Below are 26033 nucleotides of genomic sequence, written 5' to 3'. Positions count from 1 at the left end.
TTAAATCTACTCAACCTTTGAGCCACTGCTAAAATGCAAGTCCATGCAGCTGTTCACAGTAAAGAAATGTAAAAATCATCAATTGCAGTGTCTGTAGAGCTTTGCACTCTCAGTTTGGACTTGAGCTTTTGTCCAGGATCTGAACAACAAGAGCACTGAGCCTACTAGGGTAATTAGTTCAAGTGGTAGAGCGCTCGCTTAGCATGCGAGAGGTAGTGGGATCGATGCCCACATTCTCCATTATAGGCATTTCAGTCATGCTCGATAGTGAAAAAGAAAATTGGTGCATGTTTTTTGACCCTGACGCTTCCATAATTCTTTTCACACACTACATGCCAAATCTCTGTTAGAATGTGTCACCTTAAACATGTGATTCGTACTATATGAGTACTCAACAATAAGGGCTCGCACATGTCAAGAGTCCACACCGTCCGACAAGACTTTCTGATCACCACCATACAAGTTGGCATTTGAGAGACCCAAAATAACACTAATCCGCCTCATATCTGATCCAAAAGACTATCATCAATGGCCCGTATGGGGATCGAACCCATGACCTTGGCGTTATTAGCACCACGCTCTAACCAGCTGAGCTAACCAGCCTACATGATGGACGCTTTCTGCAAGTTGTGTGGCTGAGGTAGGCCTTTTCCATGAAAGTATACAAATGGTATGAGGAGGGATGTCTGCGGTAATCGACCAAGCACAGACATTAGTTGACACCTCCAGTTTCCTTCTCTTCTTGGTTGATTGGCGGTCAACGATCAAATTAAATCTACTCAACCTTTGAGCCACTGCTAAAATGCAAGTCCATGCAGCTGTTCACAGTAAAGAAATGTAAAAATCATCAATTGCAGTGTCTGTAGAGCTTTGCACTCTCAGTTTGGACTTGAGCTTTTGTCCAGGATCTGAACAACAAGAGCACTGAGCCTAGTAGGGGAATTAGCTCAAGTGGTAGAGCGCTCGCTTAGCATGCGAGAGGTAGTGGGATCGATGCCCACATTCTCCATTATAGGCATTTCAGTCATGCTCGATAGTGAAAAAGAAAATTGGTGCATGTTTTTTGACCCTGACGCTTCCATAATTCTTTTCACACACTACATGCCAAATCTCTGTTAGAATGTGTCACCTTAAACATGTGATTCGTACTATATGAGTACTCAACAATAAGGGCTCGCACATGTCAAGAGTCCACACCGTCCGACAAGACTTTCTGATCTCCACCATACAAGTTGGAATTTGAGAGACCCAAAATAACACTAATCCGCCTCATATCTGATCCAAAAGACTATCATCAATGGCCCGTATGGGGATCGAACCCATGACCTTGGCGTTATTAGCACCACGCTCTAACCAGCTGAGCTATCCAGCCTACATGATGGATGCTTTCTGCAAGTTGTGTGGCTGAGGTAGGCCTTTTCCATGAAAGTATACAAATGGTATGAGGAGGGATGTTTGCGGTAATCGACCAAGCACAGACATTAGTTGACACCTCCAGTTTCCTTCTCTTCTTGGTTGATTGGCGGTCAACGATCAAATTAAATCTACTCAACCTTTGAGCCACTGCTAAAATGCAAGTCCATGCAGCTGTTCACAGTAAAGAAATGTAAAAATCATCAATTGCAGTGTCTGTAGAGCTTTGCACTCTCAGTTTGGACTTGAGCTTTTGTCGAGGATCTGAACAACAAGAACACTGAGCCTCGTAGGGGAATTAGCTCAAGTGGTAGAGCGCTCGCTTAGCATGCGAGAGGTAGTGGGATCGATGCCCACATTCTCCATTATAGGCATTTCAGTCATGCTCGATAGTGAAAAAGAAAATTGGTGCATGTTTTTTGACCCTGACGCTTCCATAATTCTTTTCACACACTACATGCCAAATCTCTGTTAGAATGTGTCAACTTAAACATGTGATTCGTACTATATGAGTACTCAACAATAAGGGCTTGCACATGTCAAGAGTCCACACCGTCCGACAAGACTTTCTGATCTCCACCATACAAGTTGGAATTTGAGAGACCCAAAATAACACTAATCCGCCTCATATCTGATCCAAAAGACTATCATCAATGGCCCGTATGGGGATCGAACCCATGACCTTGGCGTTATTAGCACCACGCTCTAACCAGCTGAGCTAACCGGCCTACATGATGGAGTCTTTCTGCAAGTTGTGTGGCTGAGGTAGGCCTGTTCCATGAAAGTATACAAATGGTATGAGGAGGGATGTCTGCGGTAATCGACCAAGCACAGACATTAGTTGACACCTCCAGTTCCCTTCTCTTCTTGGTTGATTGGTGGTCAACGATCAAATTAAATCTACTCAACCTTTGAGCCACTGCTAAAATGCAAGTCCATGCAGCTGTTCACAGTAAAGAAATGTAAAAATCATCAATTGCAGTGTCTGTAGAGCTTTGCACTCTCAGTTTGGACTTGAGCTTTTGTCGAGGATCTGAACAACAAGAACACTGAGCCTCGTAGGGGAATTAGCTCAAGTGGTAGAGCGCTCGCTTAGCATGCGAGAGGTAGTGGGATCGATGCCCACATTCTCCATTATAGGCATTTCAGTCATGCTCGATAGTGAAAAAGAAAATTGGTGCATGTTTTTTGACCCTGACGCTTCCATAATTCTTTTCACACACTACATGCCAAATCTCTGTTAGAATGTGTCACCTTAAACATGTGATTCGTACTATATGAGTACTCAACAATAAGGGCTCGCACATGTCAAGAGTCCACACCGTCCGACAAGACTTTCTGATCTCCACCATACAAGTTGGAATTTGAGAGACCCAAAATAACACTAATCCGCCTCATATCTGATCCAAAAGACTATCATCATTGGCCCGTATGGGGATCGAACCCATGACCTTGGCGTTATTAGCACCACGCTCTAACCAGCTGAGCTAACCGGCCTACATGAGGGAGGCTTTCTGCAAGTTGTGTGGCTGAGGTAGGCCTGTTCCATGAAAGTATACAAATGGTATGAGGAGGGATGTCTGCGGTAATCGACCAAGCACAGACATTAGTTGACACCTCCAGTTTCCTTCTCTTCTTGGTTGATTGGTGGTCAACGATCAAATTAAATCTACTCAACCTTTGAGCCACTGCTAAAATGCAAGTCCATGCAGCTGTTCACAGTAAAGAAATGTAAAAATCATCAATTGCAGTGTCTGTAGAGCTTTGCACTCTCAGTTTGGACTTGAGCTTTTGTCCAGGATCTGAACAACAAGAGCACTGAGCCTACTAGGGTAATTAGCTCAAGTGGTAGAGCGCTCGCTTAGCATGCGAGAAGTAGTGGGATCGATGCCCACATTCTCCATTATAGGCATTTCAGTCATGCTCGATAGTGAAAAAGAAAATTGGTGCATGTTTTTTGACCCTGACGCTTCCATAATTCTTTTCACACACTACATGCCAAATCTCTGTTAGAATGTGTCAACTTAAACATGTGATTCGTACTATATGAGTACTCAACAATAAGGGCTTGCACATGTCAAGAGTCCACACCGTCCGACAAGACTTTCTGATCTCCACCATACAAGTTGGAATTTGAGAGACCCAAAATAACACTAATCCGCCTCATATCTGATCCAAAAGACTATCATCAATGGCCCGTATGGGGATCGAACCCATGACCTTGGCGTTATTAGCACCACGCTCTAACCAGCTGAGCTAACCGGCCTACATGATGGAGTCTTTCTGCAAGTTGTGTGGCTGAGGTAGGCCTGTTCCATGAAAGTATACAAATGGTATGAGGAGGGATGTCTGCGGTAATCGACCAAGCACAGACATTAGTTGACACCTCCAGTTCCCTTCTCTTCTTGGTTGATTGGTGGTCAACGATCAAATTAAATCTACTCAACCTTTGAGCCACTGCTAAAATGCAAGTCCATGCAGCTGTTCACAGTAAAGAAATGTAAAAATCATCAATTGCAGTGTCTGTAGAGCTTTGCACTCTCAGTTTGGACTTGAGCTTTTGTCGAGGATCTGAACAACAAGAACACTGAGCCTCGTAGGGGAATTAGCTCAAGTGGTAGAGCGCTCGCTTAGCATGCGAGAGGTAGTGGGATCGATGCCCACATTCTCCATTATAGGCATTTCAGTCATGCTCGATAGTGAAAAAGAAAATTGGTGCATGTTTTTTGACCCTGACGCTTCCATAATTCTTTTCACACACTACATGCCAAATCTCTGTTAGAATGTGTCACCTTAAACATGTGATTCGTACTATATGAGTACTCAACAATAAGGGCTCGCACATGTCAAGAGTCCACACCGTCCGACAAGACTTTCTGATCTCCACCATACAAGTTGGAATTTGAGAGACCCAAAATAACACTAATCCGCCTCATATCTGATCCAAAAGACTATCATCATTGGCCCGTATGGGGATCGAACCCATGACCTTGGCGTTATTAGCACCACGCTCTAACCAGCTGAGCTAACCGGCCTACATGAGGGAGGCTTTCTGCAAGTTGTGTGGCTGAGGTAGGCCTGTTCCATGAAAGTATACAAATGGTATGAGGAGGGATGTCTGCGGTAATCGACCAAGCACAGACATTAGTTGACACCTCCAGTTTCCTTCTCTTCTTGGTTGATTGGTGGTCAACGATCAAATTAAATCTACTCAACCTTTGAGCCACTGCTAAAATGCAAGTCCATGCAGCTGTTCACAGTAAAGAAATGTAAAAATCATCAATTGCAGTGTCTGTAGAGCTTTGCACTCTCAGTTTGGACTTGAGCTTTTGTCCAGGATCTGAACAACAAGAGCACTGAGCCTACTAGGGTAATTAGCTCAAGTGGTAGAGCGCTCGCTTAGCATGCGAGAGGTAGTGGGATCGATGCCCACATTCTCCATTATAGGCATTTCAGTCATGCTCGATAGTGAAAAAGAAAATTGGTGCATGTTTTTTGACCCTGACGCTTCCATAATTCTTTTCACACACTACATGCCAAATCTCTGTTAGAATGTGTCACCTTAAACATGTGATTCGTACTATATGAGTACTCAACAATAAGGGCTCGCACATGTCAAGAGTCCACACCGTCCGACAAGACTTTCTGATCACCACCATACAAGTTGGCATTTGAGAGACCCAAAATAACACTAATCCGCCTCATATCTGATCCAAAAGACTATCATCAATGGCCCGTATGGGGATCGAACCCATGACCTTGGCGTTATTAGCACCACGCTCTAACCAGCTGAGCTAACCAGCCTACATGATGGACGCTTTCTGCAAGTTGTGTGGCTGAGGTAGGCCTTTTCCATGAAAGTATACAAATGGTATGAGGAGGGATGTCTGCGGTAATCGACCAAGCACAGACATTAGTTGACACCTCCAGTTTCCTTCTCTTCTTGGTTGATTGGCGGTCAACGATCAAATTAAATCTACTCAACCTTTGAGCCACTGCTAAAATGCAAGTCCATGCAGCTGTTCACAGTAAAGAAATGTAAAAATCATCAATTGCAGTGTCTGTAGAGCTTTGCACTCTCAGTTTGGACTTGAGCTTTTGTCCAGGATCTGAACAACAAGAGCACTGAGCCTAGTAGGGGAATTAGCTCAAGTGGTAGAGCGCTCGCTTAGCATGCGAGAGGTAGTGGGATCGATGCCCACATTCTCCATTATAGGCATTTCAGTCATGCTCGATAGTGAAAAAGAAAATTGGTGCATGTTTTTTGACCCTGACGCTTCCATAATTCTTTTCACACACTACATGCCAAATCTCTGTTAGAATGTGTCACCTTAAACATGTGATTCGTACTATATGAGTACTCAACAATAAGGGCTCGCACATGTCAAGAGTCCACACCGTCCGACAAGACTTTCTGATCTCCACCATACAAGTTGGAATTTGAGAGACCCAAAATAACACTAATCCGCCTCATATCTGATCCAAAAGACTATCATCAATGGCCCGTATGGGGATCGAACCCATGACCTTGGCGTTATTAGCACCACGCTCTAACCAGCTGAGCTAACCAGCCTACATGATGGATGCTTTCTGCAAGTTGTGTGGCTGAGGTAGGCCTTTTCCATGAAAGTATACAAATGGTATGAGGAGGGATGTTTGCGGTAATCGACCAAGCACAGACATTAGTTGACACCTCCAGTTTCCTTCTCTTCTTGGTTGATTGGCGGTCAACGATCAAATTAAATCTACTCAACCTTTGAGCCACTGCTAAAATGCAAGTCCATGCAGCTGTTCACAGTAAAGAAATGTAAAAATCATCAATTCCAGTGTCTGTAGAGCTTTGCACTCTCAGTTTGGACTTGAGCTTTTGTCGAGGATCTGAACAACAAGAACACTGAGCCTCGTAGGGGAATTAGCTCAAGTGGTAGAGCGCTCGCTTAGCATGCGAGAGGTAGTGAGATCGATGCCCACATTCTCCATTATAGGCATTTCAGTCATGCTCGATAGTGAAAAAGAAAATTGGTGCATGTTTTTTGACCCTGACGCCTCCATAATTCTTTTCACACACTACATGCCAAATCTCTGTTAGAATGTGTCACCTTAAACATGTGATTCGTACTATATGAGTACTCAACAATAAGGGCTTGCACATGTCAAGAGTCCACACCGTCCGACAAGACTTTCTGATCTCCACCATACAAGTTGGCATTTGAGAGACCCAAAATAACACTAATCCGCCTCATATCTGATCCAAAAGACTATCATCAATGGCCCGTATGGGGATCGAACCCATGACCTTGGCGTTATTAGCACCACGCTCTAACCAGCTGAGCTAACCGGCCTACATGATGGAGTCTTTCTGCAAGTTGTGTGGCTGAGGTAGGCCTGTTCCATGAAAGTATACAAATGGTATGAGGAGGGATGTCTGCGGTAATCGACCAAGCACAGACATTAGTTGACACCTCCAGTTTCCTTCTCTTCTTGGTTGATTGGCGGTCAACGATCAAATTAAATCTACTCAACCTTTGAGCCACTGCTAAAATGCAAGTCCATGCAGCTGTTCACAGTAAAGAAATGTAAAAATCATCAATTGCAGTGTCTGTAGAGCTTTGCACTCTCAGTTTGGACTTGAGCTTTTGTCCAGGATCTGAACAACAAGAGCACTGAGCCTAGTAGGGGAATTAGCTCAAGTGGTAGAGCGCTCGCTTAGCATGCGAGAGGTAGTGGGATCGATGCCCACATTCTCCATTATAGGCATTTCAGTCATGCTCGATAGTGAAAAAGAAAATTGGTGCATGTTTTTTGACCCTGACGCTTCCATAATTCTTTTCACACACTACATGCCAAATCTCTGTTAGAATGTGTCAACTTAAACATGTGATTCGTACTATATGAGTACTCAACAATAAGGGCTTGCACATGTCAAGAGTCCACACCGTCCGACAAGACTTTCTGATCTCCACCATACAAGTTGGAATTTGAGAGACCCAAAATAACACTAATCCGCCTCATATCTGATCCAAAAGACTATCATCAATGGCCCGTATGGGGATCGAACCCATGACCTTGGCGTTATTAGCACCACGCTCTAACCAGCTGAGCTAACCGGCCTACATGATGGAGTCTTTCTGCAAGTTGTGTGGCTGAGGTAGGCCTGTTCCATGAAAGTATACAAATGGTATGAGGAGGGATGTCTGCGGTAATCGACCAAGCACAGACATTAGTTGACACCTCCAGTTCCCTTCTCTTCTTGGTTGATTGGTGGTCAACGATCAAATTAAATCTACTCAACCTTTGAGCCACTGCTAAAATGCAAGTCCATGCAGCTGTTCACAGTAAAGAAATGTAAAAATCATCAATTGCAGTGTCTGTAGAGCTTTGCACTCTCAGTTTGGACTTGAGCTTTTGTCGAGGATCTGAACAACAAGAACACTGAGCCTCGTAGGGGAATTAGCTCAAGTGGTAGAGCGCTCGCTTAGCATGCGAGAGGTAGTGGGATCGATGCCCACATTCTCCATTATAGGCATTTCAGTCATGCTCGATAGTGAAAAAGAAAATTGGTGCATGTTTTTTGACCCTGACGCTTCCATAATTCTTTTCACACACTACATGCCAAATCTCTGTTAGAATGTGTCAACTTAAACATGTGATTCGTACTATATGAGTACTCAACAATAAGGGCTTGCACATGTCAAGAGTCCACACCGTCCGACAAGACTTTCTGATCTCCACCATACAAGTTGGAATTTGAGAGACCCAAAATAACACTAATCCGCCTCATATCTGATCCAAAAGACTATCATCAATGGCCCGTATGGGGATCGAACCCATGACCTTGGCGTTATTAGCACCACGCTCTAACCAGCTGAGCTAACCGGCCTACATGATGGAGTCTTTCTGCAAGTTGTGTGGCTGAGGTAGGCCTGTTCCATGAAAGTATACAAATGGTATGAGGAGGGATGTCTGCGGTAATCGACCAAGCACAGACATTAGTTGACACCTCCAGTTTCCTTCTCTTCTTGGTTGATTGGCGGTCAACGATCAAATTAAATCTACTCAACCTTTGAGCCACTGCTAAAATGCAAGTCCATGCAGCTGTTCACAGTAAAGAAATGTAAAAATCATCAATTGCAGTGTCTGTAGAGCTTTGCACTCTCAGTTTGGACTTGAGCTTTTGTCCAGGATCTGAACAACAAGAGCACTGAGCCTAGTAGGGGAATTAGCTCAAGTGGTAGAGCGCTCGCTTAGCATGCGAGAGGTAGTGGGATCGATGCCCACATTCTCCATTATAGGCATTTCAGTCATGCTTGATAGTGAAAAAGAAAATTGGTGCATGTTTTTTGACCCTGACGCTTCCATAATTCTTTTCACACACTACATGCCAAATCTCTGTTAGAATGTGTCACCTTAAACATGTGATTCGTACTATATGAGTACTCAACAATAAGGGCTCGCACATGTCAAGAGTCCACACCGTCCGACAAGACTTTCTGATCTCCACCATACAAGTTGGAATTTGAGAGACCCAAAATAACACTAATCCGCCTCATATCTGATCCAAAAGACTATCATCAATGGCCCGTATGGGGATCGAACCCATGACCTTGGCGTTATTAGCACCACGCTCTAACCAGCTGAGCTAACCGGCCTACATGAGGGAGGCTTTCTGCAAGTTGTGTGGCTGAGGTAGGCCTGTTCCATGAAAGTATACAAATGGTATGAGGAGGGATGTCTGCGGTAATCGACCAAGCACAGACATTAGTTGACACCTCCAGTTTCCTTCTCTTCTTGGTTGATTGGCGGTCAACGATCAAATTAAATCTACTCAACCTTTGAGCCACTGCTAAAATGCAAGTCCATGCAGCTGTTCACAGTAAAGAAATGTAAAAATCATCAATTGCAGTGTCTGTAGAGCTTTGCACTCTCAGTTTGGACTTGAGCTTTTGTCCAGGATCTGAACAACAAGAGCACTGAGCCTAGTAGGGGAATTAGCTCAAGTGGTAGAGCGCTCGCTTAGCATGCAAGAGGTAGTGGGATCGATGCCCACATTCTCCATTATAGGCATTTCAGTCATGCTCGATAGTGAAAAAGAAAATTGGTGCATGTTTTTTGACCCTGACGCTTCCATAATTCTTTTCACACACTACATGCCAAATCTCTGTTAGAATGTGTCACCTTAAACATGTGATTCGTACTATATGAGTACTCAACAATAAGGGCTCGCACATGTCAAGAGTCCACACCGTCCGACAAGACTTTCTGATCTCCACCATACAAGTTGGAATTTGAGAGACCCAAAATAACACTAATCCGCCTCATATCTGATCCAAAAGACTATCATCAATGGCCCGTATGGGGATCGAACCCATGACCTTGGCGTTATTAGCACCACGCTATAACCAGCTGAGCTAACCGGCCTACATGAGGGAGGCTTTCTGCAAGTTGTGTGGCTGAGGTAGGCCTGTTCCATGAAAGTATACAAATGGTATGAGGAGGGATGTCTGCGGTAATCGACCAAGCACAGACATTAGTTGACACCTCCAGTTTCCTTCTCTTCTTGGTTGATTGGCGGTCAACGATCAAATTAAATCTACTCAACCTTTGAGCCACTGCTAAAATGCAAGTCCATGCAGCTGTTCACAGTAAAGAAATGTAAAAATCATCAATTGCAGTGTCTGTAGAGCTTTGCACTCTCAGTTTGGACTTGAGCTTTTGTCGAGGATCTGAACAACAAGAACACTGAGCCTCGTAGGGGAATTAGCTCAAGTGGTAGAGCGCTCGCTTAGCATGCGAGAGGTAGTGGGATCGATGCCCACATTCTCCATTATAGGCATTTCAGTCATGCTCGATAGTGAAAAAGAAAATTGGTGCATGTTTTTTGACCCTGACGCTTCCATAATTCTTTTCACACACTACATGCCAAATCTCTGTTAGAATGTGTCACCTTAAACATGTGATTCGTACTATATGAGTACTCAACAATAAGGGCTCGCACATGTCAAGAGTCCACACCGTCCGACAAGACTTTCTGATCTCCACCATACAAGTTGGCATTTGAGAGACCCAAAATAACACTAATCCGCCTCATATCTGATCCAAAAGACTATCATCAATGGCCCGTATGGGGATCGAACCCATGACCTTGGCGTTATTAGCACCACGCTCTAACCAGCTGAGCTAACCGGCCTACATGATGGAGTCTTTCTGCAAGTTGTGTGGCTGAGGTAGGCCTGTTCCATGAAAGTATACAAATGGTATGAGGAGGGATGTCTGCGGTAATCGACCAAGCACAGACATTAGTTGACACCTCCAGTTCCCTTCTCTTCTTGGTTGATTGGTGGTCAACGATCAAATTAAATCTACTCAACCTTTGAGCCACTGCTAAAATGCAAGTCCATGCAGCTGTTCACAGTAAAGAAATGTAAAAATCATCAATTGCAGTGTCTGTAGAGCTTTGCACTCTCAGTTTGGACTTGAGCTTTTGTCGAGGATCTGAACAACAAGAACACTGAGCCTCGTAGGGGAATTAGCTCAAGTGGTAGAGCGCTCGCTTAGCATGCGAGAGGTAGTGGGATCGATGCCCACATTCTCCATTATAGGCATTTCAGTCATGCTCGATAGTGAAAAAGAAAATTGGTGCATGTTTTTTGACCCTGACGCTTCCATAATTCTTTTCACACACTACATGCCAAATCTCTGTTAGAATGTGTCACCTTAAACATGTGATTCGTACTATATGAGTACTCAACAATAAGGGCTCGCACATGTCAAGAGTCCACACCGTCCGACAAGACTTTCTGATCTCCACCATACAAGTTGGCATTTGAGAGACCCAAAATAACACTAATCCGCCTCATATCTGATCCAAAAGACTATCATCAATGGCCCGTATGGGGATCGAACCCATGACCTTGGCGTTATTAGCACCACGCTCTAACCAGCTGAGCTAACCGGCCTACATGATGGAGTCTTTCTGCAAGTTGTGTGGCTGAGGTAGGCCTGTTCCATGAAAGTATACAAATGGTATGAGGAGGGATGTCTGCGGTAATCGACCAAGCACAGACATTAGTTGACACCTCCAGTTCCCTTCTCTTCTTGGTTGATTGGTGGTCAACGATCAAATTAAATCTACTCAACCTTTGAGCCACTGCTAAAATGCAAGTCCATGCAGCTGTTCACAGTAAAGAAATGTAAAAATCATCAATTGCAGTGTCTGTAGAGCTTTGCACTCTCAGTTTGGACTTGAGCTTTTGTCGAGGATCTGAACAACAAGAACACTGAGCCTCGTAGGGGAATTAGCTCAAGTGGTAGAGCGCTCGCTTAGCATGCGAGAGGTAGTGGGATCGATGCCCACATTCTCCATTATAGGCATTTCAGTCATGCTCGATAGTGAAAAAGAAAATTGGTGCATGTTTTTTGACCCTGACGCTTCCATAATTCTTTTCACACACTACATGCCAAATCTCTGTTAGAATGTGTCAACTTAAACATGTGATTCGTACTATATGAGTACTCAACAATAAGGGCTTGCACATGTCAAGAGTCCACACCGTCCGACAAGACTTTCTGATCTCCACCATACAAGTTGGAATTTGAGAGACCCAAAATAACACTAATCCGCCTCATATCTGATCCAAAAGACTATCATCAATGGCCCGTATGGGGATCGAACCCATGACCTTGGCGTTATTAGCACCACGCTCTAACCAGCTGAGCTAACCGGCCTACATGATGGAGTCTTTCTGCAAGTTGTGTGGCTGAGGTAGGCCTGTTCCATGAAAGTATACAAATGGTATGAGGAGGGATGTCTGCGGTAATCGACCAAGCACAGACATTAGTTGACACCTCCAGTTTCCTTCTCTTCTTGGTTGATTGGCGGTCAACGATCAAATTAAATCTACTCAACCTTTGAGCCACTGCTAAAATGCAAGTCCATGCAGCTGTTCACAGTAAAGAAATGTAAAAATCATCAATTGCAGTGTCTGTAGAGCTTTGCACTCTCAGTTTGGACTTGAGCTTTTGTCCAGGATCTGAACAACAAGAGCACTGAGCCTAGTAGGGGAATTAGCTCAAGTGGTAGAGCGCTCGCTTAGCATGCGAGAGGTAGTGGGATCGATGCCCACATTCTCCATTATAGGCATTTCAGTCATGCTTGATAGTGAAAAAGAAAATTGGTGCATGTTTTTTGACCCTGACGCTTCCATAATTCTTTTCACACACTACATGCCAAATCTCTGTTAGAATGTGTCACCTTAAACATGTGATTCGTACTATATGAGTACTCAACAATAAGGGCTCGCACATGTCAAGAGTCCACACCGTCCGACAAGACTTTCTGATCTCCACCATACAAGTTGGAATTTGAGAGACCCAAAATAACACTAATCCGCCTCATATCTGATCCAAAAGACTATCATCAATGGCCCGTATGGGGATCGAACCCATGACCTTGGCGTTATTAGCACCACGCTCTAACCAGCTGAGCTAACCGGCCTACATGAGGGAGGCTTTCTGCAAGTTGTGTGGCTGAGGTAGGCCTGTTCCATGAAAGTATACAAATGGTATGAGGAGGGATGTCTGCGGTAATCGACCAAGCACAGACATTAGTTGACACCTCCAGTTTCCTTCTCTTCTTGGTTGATTGGCGGTCAACGATCAAATTAAATCTACTCAACCTTTGAGCCACTGCTAAAATGCAAGTCCATGCAGCTGTTCACAGTAAAGAAATGTAAAAATCATCAATTGCAGTGTCTGTAGAGCTTTGCACTCTCAGTTTGGACTTGAGCTTTTGTCCAGGATCTGAACAACAAGAGCACTGAGCCTAGTAGGGGAATTAGCTCAAGTGGTAGAGCGCTCGCTTAGCATGCAAGAGGTAGTGGGATCGATGCCCACATTCTCCATTATAGGCATTTCAGTCATGCTCGATAGTGAAAAAGAAAATTGGTGCATGTTTTTTGACCCTGACGCTTCCATAATTCTTTTCACACACTACATGCCAAATCTCTGTTAGAATGTGTCACCTTAAACATGTGATTCGTACTATATGAGTACTCAACAATAAGGGCTCGCACATGTCAAGAGTCCACACCGTCCGACAAGACTTTCTGATCTCCACCATACAAGTTGGAATTTGAGAGACCCAAAATAACACTAATCCGCCTCATATCTGATCCAAAAGACTATCATCAATGGCCCGTATGGGGATCGAACCCATGACCTTGGCGTTATTAGCACCACGCTATAACCAGCTGAGCTAACCGGCCTACATGAGGGAGGCTTTCTGCAAGTTGTGTGGCTGAGGTAGGCCTGTTCCATGAAAGTATACAAATGGTATGAGGAGGGATGTCTGCGGTAATCGACCAAGCACAGACATTAGTTGACACCTCCAGTTTCCTTCTCTTCTTGGTTGATTGGCGGTCAACGATCAAATTAAATCTACTCAACCTTTGAGCCACTGCTAAAATGCAAGTCCATGCAGCTGTTCACAGTAAAGAAATGTAAAAATCATCAATTGCAGTGTCTGTAGAGCTTTGCACTCTCAGTTTGGACTTGAGCTTTTGTCGAGGATCTGAACAACAAGAACACTGAGCCTCGTAGGGGAATTAGCTCAAGTGGTAGAGCGCTCGCTTAGCATGCGAGAGGTAGTGGGATCGATGCCCACATTCTCCATTATAGGCATTTCAGTCATGCTCGATAGTGAAAAAGAAAATTGGTGCATGTTTTTTGACCCTGACGCTTCCATAATTCTTTTCACACACTACATGCCAAATCTCTGTTAGAATGTGTCACCTTAAACATGTGATTCGTACTATATGAGTACTCAACAATAAGGGCTCGCACATGTCAAGAGTCCACACCGTCCGACAAGACTTTCTGATCTCCACCATACAAGTTGGCATTTGAGAGACCCAAAATAACACTAATCCGCCTCATATCTGATCCAAAAGACTATCATCAATGGCCCGTATGGGGATCGAACCCATGACCTTGGCGTTATTAGCACCACGCTCTAACCAGCTGAGCTAACCGGCCTACATGATGGAGGCTTTCTGCAAGTTGTGTGGCTGAGGTAGGCCTGTTCCATGAAAGTATACAAACGGTATGAGGAGGGATGTCTGCGGTAATCGACCAAGCACAGACATTAGTTGACACCTCCAGTTTCCTTCTCTTCTTGGTTGATTGGCGGTCAACGATCAAATTAAATCTACTCAACCTTTGAGCCACTGCTAAAATGCAAGTCCATGCAGCTGTTCACAGTAAAGAAATGTAAAAATCATCAATTGCAGTGTCTGTAGAGCTTTGCACTCTCAGTTTGGACTTGAGCTTTTGTCGAGGATCTGAACAACAAGAACACTGAGCCTCGTAGGGGAATTAGCTCAAGTGGTAGAGCGCTCGCTTAGCATGCAAGAGGTAGTGGGATCGATGCCCACATTCTCCATTATAGGCATTTCAGTCATGCTCGATAGTGAAAAAGAAAATTGGTGCATGTTTTTTGACCCTGACGCCTCCATAATTCTTTTCACACACTACATGCCAAATCTCTGTTAGAATGTGTCACCTTAAACATGTGATTCGTACTATATGAGTACTCAACAATAAGGGCTTGCACATGTCAAGAGTCCACACCGTCCGACAAGACTTTCTGATCTCCACCATACAAGTTGGCATTTGAGAGACCCAAAATAACACTAATCCGCCTCATATCTGATCCAAAAGACTATCATCAATGGCCCGTATGGGGATCGAACCCATGACCTTGGCGTTATTAGCACCACGCTCTAACCAGCTGAGCTAACCGGCCTACATGAGGGAGGCTTTCTGCAAGTTGTGTGGCTGAGGTAGGCCTGTTCCATGAAAGTATACAAATGGTATGAGGAGGGATGTCTGCGGTAATCGACCAAGCACAGACATTAGTTGACATCTCCAGTTTCCTTCTCTTCTTGGTTGATTGGCGGTCAACGATCAAATTAAATCTACTCAACCTTTGAGCCACTGCTAAAATGCAAGTCCATGCAGCTGTTCACAGTAAAGAAATGTAAAAATCATCAATTGCAGTGTCTGTAGAGCTTTGCACTCTCAGTTTGGACTTGAGCTTTTGTCCAGGATCTGAACAACAAGAGCACTGAGCCTAGTAGGGGAATTAGCTCAAGTGGTAGAGCGCTAGCTTAGCATGCGAGAGGTAGTGGGATCGATGCCCACATTCTCCATTATAGGCATTTCAGTCATGCTCGATAGTGAAAAAGAAAATTGGTGCATGTTTTTTGACCCTGACGCTTCCATAATTCTTTTCACACACTACATGCCAAATCTCTGTTAGAATGTGTCACCTTAAACATGTGATTCGTACTATATGAGTACTCAACAATAAGGGCTCGCACATGTCAAGAGTCCACACCGTCCGACAAGACTTTCTGATCTCCACCATACAAGTTGGCATTTGAGAGACCCAAAATAACACTAATCCGCCTCATATCTGATCCAAAAGACTATCATCAATGGCCCGTATGGGGATCGAACCCATGACCTTGGCGTTATTAGCACCACGCTCTAACCAGCTGAGCTAACCAGCCTACATGATGGATGCTTTCTGCAAGTTGTGTGGCTGAGGTAGGCCTTTTCCATGAAAGTATACAAATGGTATGAGGAGGGATGTTTGCGGTAATCGACCAAGCACAGACATTAGTTGACACCTCCAGTTTCCTTCTCTTCTTGGTTGATTGGCGGTCAACGATCAAATTAAATCTACTCAACCTTTGAGCCACTGCTAAAATGCAAGTCCATGCAGCTGTTCACAGTAAAGAAATGTAAAAATCATCAATTGCAGTGTCTGTAGAGCTTTGCACTCTCAGTTTGGACTTGAGCTTTTGTCGAGGATCTGAACAACAAGAACACTGAGCCTCGTAGGGGAATTAGCTCAAGTGGTAGAGCGCTCGCTTAGCATGCGAGAGGTAGTGGGATCGATGCCCACATTCTCCATTATAGGCATTTCAGTCATGCTCGATAGTGAAAAAGAAAATTGGTGCATGTTTTTTGACCCTGACGCTTCCATAATTCTTTTCACACACTACATGCCAAATCTCTGTTAGAATGTGTCAACTTAAACATGTGATTCGTACTATATGAGTACTCAACAATAAGGGCTTGCACATGTCAAGAGTCCACACCGTCCGACAAGACTTTCTGATCTCCACCATACAAGTTGGCATTTGAGAGACCCAAAATAACACTAATCCGCCTCATATCTGATCCAAAAGACTATCATCAATGGCCCGTATGGGGATCGAACCCATGACCTTGGCGTTATTAGCACCACGCTCTAACCAGCTGAGCTAACCGGCCTACATGATGGAGTCTTTCTGCAAGTTGTGTGGCTGAGGTAGGCCTGTTCCATGAAAGTATACAAATGGTATGAGGAGGGATGTCTGCGGTAATCGACCAAGCACAGACATTAGTTGACACCTCCAGTTTCCTTCTCTTCTTGGTTGATTGGCGGTCAACGATCAAATTAAATCTACTCAACCTTTGAGCCACTGCTAAAATGCAAGTCCATGCAGCTGTTCACAGTAAAGAAATGTAAAAATCATCAATTGCAGTGTCTGTAGAGCTTTGCACTCTCAGTTTGGACTTGAGCTTTTGTCCAGGATCTGAACAACAAGAGCACTGAGCCTAGTAGGGGAATTAGCTCAAGTGGTAGAGCGCTCGCTTAGCATGCGAGAGGTAGTGGTATCGATGCCCACATTCTCCATTATAGACATTTCAGTCATGCTCGATAGTGAAAAAGAAAATTGGTGCATGTTTTTTGACCCTGACGCTTCCATAATTCTTTTCACACACTACATGCCAAATCTCTGTTAGAATGTGTCACCTTAAACATGTGATTCGTACTATATGAGTACTCAACAATAAGGGCTCGCACATGTCAAGAGTCCACACCGTCCGACAAGACTTTCTGATCACCACCATACAAGTTGGCATTTGAGAGACCCAAAATAACACTAATCCGCCTCATATCTGATCCAAAAGACTATCATCAATGGCCCGTATGGGGATCGAACCCATGACCTTGGCGTTATTAGCACCACGCTCTAACCAGCTGAGCTAACCAGCCTACATGATGGATGCTTTCTGCAAGTTGTGTGGCTGAGGTAGGCCTTTTCCATGAAAGTATACAAATGGTATGAGGAGGGATGTTTGCGGTAATCGACCAAGCACAGACATTAGTTGACACCTCCAGTTTCCTTCTCTTCTTGGTTGATTGGCGGTCAACGATCAAATTAAATCTACTCAACCTTTGAGCCACTGCTAAAATGCAAGTCCATGCAGCTGTTCACAGTAAAGAAATGTAAAAATCATCAATTGCAGTGTCTGTAGAGCTTTGCACTCTCAGTTTGGACTTGAGCTTTTGTCCAGGATCTGAACAACAAGAACACTGAACCTCGTAGGGGAATTAGCTCAAGTGGTAGAGCGCTCGCTTAGCATGCGAGAGGTAGTGGGATCGATGCCCACATTCTCCATTATAGGCATTTCAGTCATGCTCGATAGTGAAAAAGAAAATTGGTGCATGTTTTTTGACCCTGACGCTTCCATAATTCTTTTCACACACTACATGCCAAATCTCTGTTAGAATGTGTCACCTTAAACATGTGATTCGTACTATATGAGTACTCAACAATAAGGGCTTGCACATGTCAAGAGTCCACACCGTCCGACAAGACTTTCTGATCTCCACCATACAAGTTGGCATTTGAGAGACCCAAAATAACACTAATCCGCCTCATATCTGATCCAAAAGACTATCATCAATGGCCCGTATGGGGATCGAACCCATGACCTTGGCGTTATTAGCACCACGCTCTAACCAGCTGAGCTAACCGGCCTACATGAGGGAGGCTTTCTGCAAGTTGTGTGGCTGAGGTAGGCCTGTTCCATGAAAGTATACAAATGGTATGAGGAGGGATGTCTGCGGTAATCGACCAAGCACAGACATTAGTTGACACCTCCAGTTTCCTTCTCTTCTTGGTTGATTGGCGGTCAACGATCAAATTAAATCTACTCAACCTTTGAGCCACTGCTAAAATGCAAGTCCATGCAGCTGTTCACAGTAAAGAAATGTAAAAATCATCAATTGCAGTGTCTGTAGAGCTTTGCACTCTCAGTTTGGACTTGAGCTTTTGTCCAGGATCTGAACAACAAGAGCACTGAGCCTAGTAGGGGAATTAGCTCAAGTGGTAGAGCGCTCGCTTAGCATGCGAGAGGTAGTGGGATCGATGCCCACATTCTCCATTATAGGCATTTCAGTCATGCTCGATAGTGAAAAAGAAAATTGGTGCATGTTTTTTGACCCTGACGCTTCCATAATTCTTTTCACACACTACATGCCAAATCTCTGTTAGAATGTGTCACCTTAAACATGTGATTCGTACTATATGAGTACTCAACAATAAGGGCTCGCACATGTCAAGAGTCCACACCGTCCGACAAGACTTTCTGATCACCACCATACAAGTTGGCATTTGAGAGACCCAAAATAACACTAATCCGCCTCATATCTGATCCAAAAGACTATCATCAATGGCCCGTATGGGGATCGAACCCATGACCTTGGCGTTATTAGCACCACGCTCTAACCAGCTGAGCTAACCAGCCTACATGATGGATGCTTTCTGCAAGTTGTGTGGCTGAGGTAGGCCTTTTCCATGAAAGTATACAAATGGTATGAGGAGGGATGTCTGCGGTAATCGACCAAGCACAGACATTAGTTGACACCTCCAGTTTCCTTCTCTTCTTGGTTGATTGGCGGTCAACGATCAAATTAAATCTACTCAACCTTTGAGCCACTGCTAAAATGCAAGTCCATGCAGCTGTTCACAGTAAAGAAATGTAAAAATCATCAATTGCAGTGTCTGTAGAGCTTTGCACTCTCAGTTTGGACTTGAGCTTTTGTCCAGGATCTGAACAACAAGAGCACTGAGCCTAGTAGGGGAATTAGCTCAAGTGGTAGAGCGCTCGCTTAGCATGCGAGAGGTAGTGGGATCGATGCCCACATTCTCCATTATAGGCATTTCAGTCATGCTCGATAGTGAAAAAGAAAATTGGTGCATGTTTTTTGACCCTGACGCTTCCATAATTCTTTTCACACACTACATGCCAAATCTCTGTTAGAATGTGTCACCTTAAACATGTGATTCGTACTATATGAGTACTCAACAATAAGGGCTCGCACATGTCAAGAGTCCACACCGTCCGACAAGACTTTCTGATCTCCACCATACAAGTTGGCATTTGAGAGACCCAAAATAACACTAATCCGCCTCATATCTGATCCAAAAGACTATCATCAATGGCCAGTATGGGGATCGAACCCATGACCTTGGCGTTATTAGCACCATGCTCTAACCAGCTGAGCTAACCGGCCTACATGATGGAGGCTTTCTGCAAGTTGTGTGGCTGAGGTAGGCCTGTTCCATGAAAGTATACAAATGGTATGAGGAGGGATGTCTGCGGTAATCGACCAAGCACAGACATTAGTTGACACCTCCAGTTTACTTCTCTTCTTGGTTGATTGGCGGTCAACGATCAAATTAAATCTACTCAACCTTTGAGCCACTGCTAAAATGCAAGTCCATGCAGCTGTTCACAGTAAAGAAATGTAAAAATCATCAATTGCAGTGTCTGTAGAGCTTTGCACTCTCGGTTTGGACTTGAGCTTTTGTCCAGGATCTGAACAACAAGAGTACTGAGCCTACTAGGGGAATTAGCTCAAGTGATAGACTGCTCGCTTAGCATGCGAGAGGTAGTGGGATCGATGCCCACATTCTCCATTATAGGCATTTCAGTCATGCTCGATAGTGAAAAAGAAAATTGGTGCATGTTTTTTGACCCTGACGCTTCCATAATTCTTTTCACACACTACATGCCAAATCTCTGTTAGAATGTGTCACCTTAAACATGTGATTCGTACTATATGAGTACTCAACAATAAGGGCTCGCACATGTCAAGAGTCCACACCGTCCGACAAGACTTTCTGATCTCCACCATACAAGTTGGCATTTGAGAGACCCAAAATAACACTAATCCGCCTCATATCTGATCCAAAAGACTATCATCAATGGCCCGTATGGGGATCGAACCCATGACCTTGGCGTTATTAGCACCACGCTGTAACCAGCTGAGCTAACCAGCCTACATGATGGAGTCTTTCTGCAAGTTGTGTGGCTGAGGTAGGCCTGTTCCATGAAAGTATACAAATGGTATGAGGAGGGATGTCTGCGGTAATCGACCAAGCACAGACATTAGTTGACACCTCCAGTTTCCTTCTCTTCTTGGTTGATTGGCGGTCAACGATCAAATTAAATCTACTCAACCTTTGAGCCACTGCTAAAATGCAAGTCCATGCAGCTGTTCACAGTAAAGAAATGTAAAAATCATCAATTGCAGTGTCTGTAGAGCTTTGCACTCTCAGTTTGGACTTGAGCTTTTGTCCAGGATCTGAACAACAAGAGCACTGAGCCTAGTAGGGGAATTAGCTCAAGTGGTAGAGCGCTCGCTTAGCACGCGAGAGGTAGTGGGATCGATGCCCACATTCTCCATTATAGGCATTTCAGTCATGCTCGATAGTGAAAAAGAAAATTGGTGCATGTTTTTTGACCCTGACGCTCCCATAATTCTTTTCACACACTACATGCCAAATCTCTGTTAGAATGTGTCACCTTAAACATGTGATTCGTACTATATGAGTACTCAACAATAAGGGCTTGCACATGTCAAGAGTCCACACCGTCCGACAAGACTTTCTGATCTCCACCATACAAGTTGGCATTTGAGAGACCCAAAATAACACTAATCCGCCTCATATCTGATCCAAAAGACTATCATCAATGGCCCGTATGGGGATCGAACCCATGACCTTGGCGTTATTAGCACCACGCTCTAACCAGCTGAGCTAACCGGCCTACATGAGGGAGGCTTTCTGCAAGTTGTGTGGCTGAGGTAGGCCTGTTCCATGAAAGTATACAAATGGTATAAGGAGGGATGTCTGCGGTAATCGACCAAGCACAGACATTAGTTGACACCTCCAGTTTCCTTCTCTTCTTGGTTGATTGGCGGTCAACGATCAAATTAAATCTACTCAACCTTTGAGCCACTGCTAAAATGCAAGTCCATGCAGCTGTTCACAGTAAAGAAATGTAAAAATCATCAATTGCAGTGTCTGTAGAGCTTTGCACTCTCAGTTTGGACTTGAGCTTTTGTCCAGGATCTGAACAACAAGAGCACTGAGCCTAGTAGGGGAATTAGCTCAAGTGGTAGAGCGCTCGCTTAGCATGCGAGAGGTAGTGGGATCGATGCCCACATTCTCCATTATAGGCATTTCAGTCATGCTCGATAGTGAAAAAGAAAATTGGTGCATGTTTTTTGACCCTGACGCTTCCATAATTCTTTTCACACACTACATGCCAAATCTCTGTTAGAATGTGTCACCTTAAACATGTGATTCGTACTATATGAGTACTCAACAATAAGGGCTTGCACATGTCAAGAGTCCACACCGTCCGACAAGACTTTCTGATCTCCACCATACAAGTTGGCATTTGAGAGACCCAAAATAACACTAATCCGCCTCATATCTGATCCAAAAGACTATCATCAATGGCCCGTACGGGGATCGAACCCATGACCTTGGCGTTATTAGCACCACGCTCTAACCAGCTGAGCTAACCAGCCTACATGATGGAGGCTTTCTGCAAGTTGTGTGGCTGAGGTAGGCCTGTTCCATGAAAGTATACAAATGGTATGAGGAGGGATGTCTGCGGTAATCGACCAAGCACAGACATTAGTTGACACCTCCAGTTTCCTTCTCTTCTTGGTTGATTGGCGGTCAACGATCAAATTAAATCTACTCAACCTTTGAGCCACTGCTAAAATGCAAGTCCATGCAGCTGTTCACAGTAAAGAAATGTAAAAATCATCAATTGCAGTGTCTGTAGAGCTTTGCACTCTCAGTTTGGACTTGAGCTTTTGTCCAGGATCTGAACAACAAGAGCACTGAGCCTACTAGGCGAATTAGCTCAAGTGGTAGAGTGCTCGCTTAGCATGCGAGAGGTAGTCGGATCGATGCCCACATTCTCCATTATAGGCATTTCAGTCATGCTCGATAGTGAAAAAGAAAATTGGTGCATGTTTTTTGACCCTGACGCTTCCATAATTCTTTTCACACACTACATGCCAAATCTCTGTTAGAATGTGTCACCTTAAACATGTGATTCGTACTATATGAGTACTCAACAATAAGGGCTCGCACATGTCAAGAGTCCACACCGTCCGACAAGACTTTCTGATCTCCACCATACAAGTTGGCATTTGAGAGACCCAAAATAACACTAATCCGCCTCATATCTGATCCAAAAGACTATCGTCAATGGCCCGTATGGGGATCGAACCCATGACCTTGGCGTTATTAGCACCACGCTCTAACCAGCTGAGCTAACCGGCCTACATGATGGAGGCTTTCTGCAAGTTGTGTGGCTGAGGTAGGCCTGTTCCATGAAAGTATACAAATGGTATGAGGAGGGATGTCTGCGGTAATCGACCAAGCACAGACATTAGTTGACACCTCCAGTTTCCTTCTCTTCTTGGTTGATTGGCGGTCAACGATCAAATTAAATCTACTCAACCTTTGAGCCACTGCTAAAATGCAAGTCCATGCAGCTGTTCACAGTAAAGAAATGTAAAAATCATCAATTGCAGTGTCTGTAGAGCTTTGCACTCTCGGTTTGGACTTGAGCTTTTGTCCAGGATCTGAACAACAAGAGTACTGAGCCTACTAGGGGAATTAGCTCAAGTGGTAGACCGCTCGCTTAGCATGCGAGAGGTAGTGGGATCGATGCCCACATTCTCAATTATAGGCATTTCAGTCATGCTCGATAGTGAAAAAGAAAATTGTTGCATGGTTTTTGACCCTGACGCTTCCATAATTCTTTTCACACACTACATGCCAAATCTCTGTTAGAATGTGTCACCTTAAACATGTGATTCGTACTATATGAGTACTCAACAATAAGGGCTTGCACATGTCAAGAGTCCACACCGTCCGACAAGACTTTCTGATCTCCACCATACAAGTTGGCATTTGAGAGACCCAAAATAACACTAATCCGCCTCATATCTGATCCAAAAGACTATCATCAATGGCCCGTATGGTGATCGAACCCATGACCTTGGCGTTATTAGCACCACGCTCTAACCAGCTGAGCTAACCAGCCTACATGATGGATGCTTTCTGCAAGTTGTGTGGCTGAGGTAGGCCTGTTCCATGAAAGTATACAAATGGTATGAGGAGGGATGTCTGCGGTAATCGACCAAGCACAGACATTAGTTGACACCTCCAGTTTCCTTCTCTTCTTGGTTGATTGGCGGTCAACGATCAAATTAAATCTACTCAACCTTTGAGCCACTGCTAAAATGCAAGTCCATGCAGCTGTTCACAGTAAAGAAATGTAAAAATCATCAATTGCAGTGTCTGTAGAGCTTTGCACTCTCGGTTTGGACTTGAGCTTTTGTCCAGGATCTGAACAACAAGAGTACTGAGCCTACTAGGGGAATTAGCTCAAGTGGTAGACCGCTCGCTTAGCATGCGAGAGGTAGTGGGATCGATGCCCACATTCTCCATTATAGGCATTTCAGTCATGCTCGATAGTGAAAAAGAAAATTGGTGCATGTTTTTTGACCCTGACGCTTCCATAATTCTTTTCACACACTACATGCCAAATCTCTGTTAGAATGTGTCACCTTAAACATGTGATTCGTACTATATGAGTACTCAACAATAAGGGCTCGCACATGTCAAGAGTCCACACCGTCCGACAAGACTTTCTGATCTCCACCATACAAGTTGGCATTTGAGAGACCCAAAATAACACTAATCCGCCTCATATCTGATCCAAAAGACTATCATCAATGGCCCGTATGGGGATCGAACCCATGACCTTGGCGTTATTAGCACCACGCTGTAACCAGCTGAGCTAACCGGCCTACATGATGGAGTCTTTCTGCAAGTTGTGTGGCTGAGGTAGGCCTGTTCCATGAAAGTATACAAATGGTATGAGGAGGGATGTCTGCGGTAATCGACCAAGCACAGACATTAGTTGACACCTCCAGTTTCCTTCTCTTCTTGGTTGATTGGCGGTCAACGATCAAATTAAATCTACTCAACCTTTGAGCCACTGCTAAAATGCAAGTCCATGCAGCTGTTCACAGTAAAGAAATGTAAAAATCATCAATTGCAGTGTCTGTAGAGCTTTGCACTCTCAGTTTGGACTTGAGCTTTTGTCCAGGATCTGAACAACAAGAGCACTGAGCCTAGTAGGGGAATTAGCTCAAGTGGTAGAGCGCTCGCTTAGCACGCGAGAGGTAGTGGGATCGATGCCCACATTCTCCATTATAGGCATTTCAGTCATGCTCGATAGTGAAAAAGAAAATTGGTGCATGTTTTTTGACCCTGACGCCTCCATAATTCTTTTCACACACTACATGCCAAATCTCTGTTAGAATGTGTCACCTTAAACATGTGATTCGTACTATATGAGTACTCAACAATAAGGGCTTGCACATGTCAAGAGTCCACACCGTCCGACAAGACTTTCTGATCTCCACCATACAAGTTGGCATTTGAGAGACCCAAAATAACACTAATCCGCCTCATATCTGATCCAAAAGACTATCATCAATGGCCCGTATGGGGATCGAACCCATGACCTTGGCGTTATTAGCACCACGCTCTAACCAGCTGAGCTAACCGGCCTACATGAGGGAGGCTTTCTGCAAGTTGTGTGGCTGAGGTAGGCCTGTTCCATGAAAGTATACAAATGGTATAAGGAGGGATGTCTGCGGTAATCGACCAAGCACAGACATTAGTTGACACCTCCAGTTTCCTTCTCTTCTTGGTTGATTGGCGGTCAACGATCAAATTAAATCTACTCAACCTTTGAGCCACTGCTAAAATGCAAGTCCATGCAGCTGTTCACAGTAAAGAAATGTAAAAATCATCAATTGCAGTGTCTGTAGAGCTTTGCACTCTCAGTTTGGACTTGAGCTTTTGTCCAGGATCTGAACAACAAGAGCACTGAGCCTAGTAGGGGAATTAGCTCAAGTGGTAGAGCGCTTGCTTAGCATGCGAGAGGTAGTGGGATCGATGCCCACATTCTCCATTATAGGCATTTCAGTCATGCTCGATAGTGAAAAAGAAAATTGGTGCATGTTTTTTGACCCTGACGCTTCCATAATTCTTTTCACACACTACATGCCAAATCTCTGTTAGAATGTGTCACCTTAAACATGTGATTCGTACTATATGAGTACTCAACAATAAGGGCTTGCACATGTCAAGAGTCCACACCGTCCGACAAGACTTTCTGATCTCCACCATACAAGTTGGCATTTGAGAGACCCAAAATAACACTAATCCGCCTCATATCTGATCCAAAAGACTATCATCAATGGCCCGTATGGGGATCGAACCCATGACCTTGGCGTTATTAGCACCACGCTCTAACCAGCTGAGCTAACCAGCCTACATGATGGAGGCTTTCTGCAAGTTGTGTGGCTGAGGTAGGCCTGTTCCATG

General features: G+C 44.3%; 51 non-coding genes across 51 annotated transcripts; 20 read left to right on the top strand and 31 right to left on the bottom strand.

The window, feature by feature from the left end:
• Positions 1-529: 529 nt before the first annotated feature.
• On the bottom strand, positions 530-603 carry trnai-aau (transfer RNA isoleucine (anticodon AAU)). Its single transcript has one exon. It is a non-coding gene; the product is annotated as a tRNA-Ile (tRNA).
• A 333-nt stretch (positions 604-936) lies between these two features.
• trnaa-agc (transfer RNA alanine (anticodon AGC)) lies at positions 937-1009 on the top strand. The gene has a single exon. It is a non-coding gene; the product is annotated as a tRNA-Ala (tRNA).
• Positions 1010-1705: 696 nt separating this feature from the next.
• On the top strand, positions 1706-1778 carry trnaa-agc (transfer RNA alanine (anticodon AGC)). Its single transcript has one exon. It is a non-coding gene; the product is annotated as a tRNA-Ala (tRNA).
• A 289-nt stretch (positions 1779-2067) lies between these two features.
• trnai-aau (transfer RNA isoleucine (anticodon AAU)) lies at positions 2068-2141 on the bottom strand. Its single transcript has one exon. It is a non-coding gene; the product is annotated as a tRNA-Ile (tRNA).
• Positions 2142-2474: 333 nt separating this feature from the next.
• On the top strand, positions 2475-2547 carry trnaa-agc (transfer RNA alanine (anticodon AGC)). Its single transcript has one exon. It is a non-coding gene; the product is annotated as a tRNA-Ala (tRNA).
• A 289-nt stretch (positions 2548-2836) lies between these two features.
• trnai-aau (transfer RNA isoleucine (anticodon AAU)) lies at positions 2837-2910 on the bottom strand. Its single transcript has one exon. It is a non-coding gene; the product is annotated as a tRNA-Ile (tRNA).
• Positions 2911-3605: 695 nt separating this feature from the next.
• Positions 3606-3679, bottom strand: trnai-aau (transfer RNA isoleucine (anticodon AAU)). Its single transcript has one exon. It is a non-coding gene; the product is annotated as a tRNA-Ile (tRNA).
• Positions 3680-4012: 333 nt separating this feature from the next.
• Positions 4013-4085, top strand: trnaa-agc (transfer RNA alanine (anticodon AGC)). Its single transcript has one exon. It is a non-coding gene; the product is annotated as a tRNA-Ala (tRNA).
• A 289-nt stretch (positions 4086-4374) lies between these two features.
• Positions 4375-4448, bottom strand: trnai-aau (transfer RNA isoleucine (anticodon AAU)). Its single transcript has one exon. It is a non-coding gene; the product is annotated as a tRNA-Ile (tRNA).
• A 695-nt stretch (positions 4449-5143) lies between these two features.
• On the bottom strand, positions 5144-5217 carry trnai-aau (transfer RNA isoleucine (anticodon AAU)). The gene has a single exon. It is a non-coding gene; the product is annotated as a tRNA-Ile (tRNA).
• Positions 5218-5550: 333 nt separating this feature from the next.
• Positions 5551-5623, top strand: trnaa-agc (transfer RNA alanine (anticodon AGC)). Its single transcript has one exon. It is a non-coding gene; the product is annotated as a tRNA-Ala (tRNA).
• A 289-nt stretch (positions 5624-5912) lies between these two features.
• Positions 5913-5986, bottom strand: trnai-aau (transfer RNA isoleucine (anticodon AAU)). Its single transcript has one exon. It is a non-coding gene; the product is annotated as a tRNA-Ile (tRNA).
• Positions 5987-6681: 695 nt separating this feature from the next.
• trnai-aau (transfer RNA isoleucine (anticodon AAU)) lies at positions 6682-6755 on the bottom strand. The gene has a single exon. It is a non-coding gene; the product is annotated as a tRNA-Ile (tRNA).
• Positions 6756-7088: 333 nt separating this feature from the next.
• On the top strand, positions 7089-7161 carry trnaa-agc (transfer RNA alanine (anticodon AGC)). The gene has a single exon. It is a non-coding gene; the product is annotated as a tRNA-Ala (tRNA).
• Positions 7162-7450: 289 nt separating this feature from the next.
• On the bottom strand, positions 7451-7524 carry trnai-aau (transfer RNA isoleucine (anticodon AAU)). The gene has a single exon. It is a non-coding gene; the product is annotated as a tRNA-Ile (tRNA).
• A 333-nt stretch (positions 7525-7857) lies between these two features.
• On the top strand, positions 7858-7930 carry trnaa-agc (transfer RNA alanine (anticodon AGC)). The gene has a single exon. It is a non-coding gene; the product is annotated as a tRNA-Ala (tRNA).
• A 289-nt stretch (positions 7931-8219) lies between these two features.
• On the bottom strand, positions 8220-8293 carry trnai-aau (transfer RNA isoleucine (anticodon AAU)). The gene has a single exon. It is a non-coding gene; the product is annotated as a tRNA-Ile (tRNA).
• Positions 8294-8626: 333 nt separating this feature from the next.
• trnaa-agc (transfer RNA alanine (anticodon AGC)) lies at positions 8627-8699 on the top strand. Its single transcript has one exon. It is a non-coding gene; the product is annotated as a tRNA-Ala (tRNA).
• A 289-nt stretch (positions 8700-8988) lies between these two features.
• On the bottom strand, positions 8989-9062 carry trnai-aau (transfer RNA isoleucine (anticodon AAU)). Its single transcript has one exon. It is a non-coding gene; the product is annotated as a tRNA-Ile (tRNA).
• Positions 9063-9757: 695 nt separating this feature from the next.
• On the bottom strand, positions 9758-9831 carry trnai-aau (transfer RNA isoleucine (anticodon AAU)). The gene has a single exon. It is a non-coding gene; the product is annotated as a tRNA-Ile (tRNA).
• A 333-nt stretch (positions 9832-10164) lies between these two features.
• On the top strand, positions 10165-10237 carry trnaa-agc (transfer RNA alanine (anticodon AGC)). Its single transcript has one exon. It is a non-coding gene; the product is annotated as a tRNA-Ala (tRNA).
• Positions 10238-10526: 289 nt separating this feature from the next.
• trnai-aau (transfer RNA isoleucine (anticodon AAU)) lies at positions 10527-10600 on the bottom strand. The gene has a single exon. It is a non-coding gene; the product is annotated as a tRNA-Ile (tRNA).
• Positions 10601-10933: 333 nt separating this feature from the next.
• Positions 10934-11006, top strand: trnaa-agc (transfer RNA alanine (anticodon AGC)). Its single transcript has one exon. It is a non-coding gene; the product is annotated as a tRNA-Ala (tRNA).
• A 289-nt stretch (positions 11007-11295) lies between these two features.
• On the bottom strand, positions 11296-11369 carry trnai-aau (transfer RNA isoleucine (anticodon AAU)). Its single transcript has one exon. It is a non-coding gene; the product is annotated as a tRNA-Ile (tRNA).
• A 333-nt stretch (positions 11370-11702) lies between these two features.
• On the top strand, positions 11703-11775 carry trnaa-agc (transfer RNA alanine (anticodon AGC)). The gene has a single exon. It is a non-coding gene; the product is annotated as a tRNA-Ala (tRNA).
• A 289-nt stretch (positions 11776-12064) lies between these two features.
• Positions 12065-12138, bottom strand: trnai-aau (transfer RNA isoleucine (anticodon AAU)). The gene has a single exon. It is a non-coding gene; the product is annotated as a tRNA-Ile (tRNA).
• A 333-nt stretch (positions 12139-12471) lies between these two features.
• On the top strand, positions 12472-12544 carry trnaa-agc (transfer RNA alanine (anticodon AGC)). The gene has a single exon. It is a non-coding gene; the product is annotated as a tRNA-Ala (tRNA).
• A 289-nt stretch (positions 12545-12833) lies between these two features.
• Positions 12834-12907, bottom strand: trnai-aau (transfer RNA isoleucine (anticodon AAU)). The gene has a single exon. It is a non-coding gene; the product is annotated as a tRNA-Ile (tRNA).
• A 695-nt stretch (positions 12908-13602) lies between these two features.
• On the bottom strand, positions 13603-13676 carry trnai-aau (transfer RNA isoleucine (anticodon AAU)). Its single transcript has one exon. It is a non-coding gene; the product is annotated as a tRNA-Ile (tRNA).
• Positions 13677-14009: 333 nt separating this feature from the next.
• Positions 14010-14082, top strand: trnaa-agc (transfer RNA alanine (anticodon AGC)). Its single transcript has one exon. It is a non-coding gene; the product is annotated as a tRNA-Ala (tRNA).
• Positions 14083-14371: 289 nt separating this feature from the next.
• Positions 14372-14445, bottom strand: trnai-aau (transfer RNA isoleucine (anticodon AAU)). The gene has a single exon. It is a non-coding gene; the product is annotated as a tRNA-Ile (tRNA).
• A 695-nt stretch (positions 14446-15140) lies between these two features.
• trnai-aau (transfer RNA isoleucine (anticodon AAU)) lies at positions 15141-15214 on the bottom strand. Its single transcript has one exon. It is a non-coding gene; the product is annotated as a tRNA-Ile (tRNA).
• A 695-nt stretch (positions 15215-15909) lies between these two features.
• Positions 15910-15983, bottom strand: trnai-aau (transfer RNA isoleucine (anticodon AAU)). The gene has a single exon. It is a non-coding gene; the product is annotated as a tRNA-Ile (tRNA).
• Positions 15984-16316: 333 nt separating this feature from the next.
• On the top strand, positions 16317-16389 carry trnaa-agc (transfer RNA alanine (anticodon AGC)). Its single transcript has one exon. It is a non-coding gene; the product is annotated as a tRNA-Ala (tRNA).
• A 289-nt stretch (positions 16390-16678) lies between these two features.
• Positions 16679-16752, bottom strand: trnai-aau (transfer RNA isoleucine (anticodon AAU)). Its single transcript has one exon. It is a non-coding gene; the product is annotated as a tRNA-Ile (tRNA).
• A 695-nt stretch (positions 16753-17447) lies between these two features.
• trnai-aau (transfer RNA isoleucine (anticodon AAU)) lies at positions 17448-17521 on the bottom strand. Its single transcript has one exon. It is a non-coding gene; the product is annotated as a tRNA-Ile (tRNA).
• A 333-nt stretch (positions 17522-17854) lies between these two features.
• On the top strand, positions 17855-17927 carry trnaa-agc (transfer RNA alanine (anticodon AGC)). Its single transcript has one exon. It is a non-coding gene; the product is annotated as a tRNA-Ala (tRNA).
• Positions 17928-18216: 289 nt separating this feature from the next.
• On the bottom strand, positions 18217-18290 carry trnai-aau (transfer RNA isoleucine (anticodon AAU)). The gene has a single exon. It is a non-coding gene; the product is annotated as a tRNA-Ile (tRNA).
• A 333-nt stretch (positions 18291-18623) lies between these two features.
• On the top strand, positions 18624-18696 carry trnaa-agc (transfer RNA alanine (anticodon AGC)). Its single transcript has one exon. It is a non-coding gene; the product is annotated as a tRNA-Ala (tRNA).
• Positions 18697-18985: 289 nt separating this feature from the next.
• trnai-aau (transfer RNA isoleucine (anticodon AAU)) lies at positions 18986-19059 on the bottom strand. The gene has a single exon. It is a non-coding gene; the product is annotated as a tRNA-Ile (tRNA).
• A 333-nt stretch (positions 19060-19392) lies between these two features.
• trnaa-agc (transfer RNA alanine (anticodon AGC)) lies at positions 19393-19465 on the top strand. The gene has a single exon. It is a non-coding gene; the product is annotated as a tRNA-Ala (tRNA).
• A 289-nt stretch (positions 19466-19754) lies between these two features.
• On the bottom strand, positions 19755-19828 carry trnai-aau (transfer RNA isoleucine (anticodon AAU)). The gene has a single exon. It is a non-coding gene; the product is annotated as a tRNA-Ile (tRNA).
• Positions 19829-20930: 1102 nt separating this feature from the next.
• trnaa-agc (transfer RNA alanine (anticodon AGC)) lies at positions 20931-21003 on the top strand. Its single transcript has one exon. It is a non-coding gene; the product is annotated as a tRNA-Ala (tRNA).
• A 289-nt stretch (positions 21004-21292) lies between these two features.
• On the bottom strand, positions 21293-21366 carry trnai-aau (transfer RNA isoleucine (anticodon AAU)). Its single transcript has one exon. It is a non-coding gene; the product is annotated as a tRNA-Ile (tRNA).
• A 333-nt stretch (positions 21367-21699) lies between these two features.
• Positions 21700-21772, top strand: trnaa-agc (transfer RNA alanine (anticodon AGC)). The gene has a single exon. It is a non-coding gene; the product is annotated as a tRNA-Ala (tRNA).
• Positions 21773-22061: 289 nt separating this feature from the next.
• On the bottom strand, positions 22062-22135 carry trnai-aau (transfer RNA isoleucine (anticodon AAU)). Its single transcript has one exon. It is a non-coding gene; the product is annotated as a tRNA-Ile (tRNA).
• A 695-nt stretch (positions 22136-22830) lies between these two features.
• Positions 22831-22904, bottom strand: trnai-aau (transfer RNA isoleucine (anticodon AAU)). Its single transcript has one exon. It is a non-coding gene; the product is annotated as a tRNA-Ile (tRNA).
• A 1464-nt stretch (positions 22905-24368) lies between these two features.
• On the bottom strand, positions 24369-24442 carry trnai-aau (transfer RNA isoleucine (anticodon AAU)). Its single transcript has one exon. It is a non-coding gene; the product is annotated as a tRNA-Ile (tRNA).
• Positions 24443-24775: 333 nt separating this feature from the next.
• Positions 24776-24848, top strand: trnaa-agc (transfer RNA alanine (anticodon AGC)). The gene has a single exon. It is a non-coding gene; the product is annotated as a tRNA-Ala (tRNA).
• A 289-nt stretch (positions 24849-25137) lies between these two features.
• On the bottom strand, positions 25138-25211 carry trnai-aau (transfer RNA isoleucine (anticodon AAU)). Its single transcript has one exon. It is a non-coding gene; the product is annotated as a tRNA-Ile (tRNA).
• Positions 25212-25906: 695 nt separating this feature from the next.
• Positions 25907-25980, bottom strand: trnai-aau (transfer RNA isoleucine (anticodon AAU)). The gene has a single exon. It is a non-coding gene; the product is annotated as a tRNA-Ile (tRNA).
• Positions 25981-26033: the final 53 nt, after the last annotated feature.

Source organism: Brachyhypopomus gauderio, unplaced genomic scaffold (genome assembly GCF_052324685.1).
Source record: "Brachyhypopomus gauderio isolate BG-103 unplaced genomic scaffold, BGAUD_0.2 sc77, whole genome shotgun sequence".
NCBI classification, from domain to species: Eukaryota; Metazoa; Chordata; class Actinopteri; order Gymnotiformes; family Hypopomidae; genus Brachyhypopomus; species Brachyhypopomus gauderio.
Note: the sequence above shows the minus strand (reverse complement) of the source record. Positions and strands in the feature narration are given on the sequence as shown.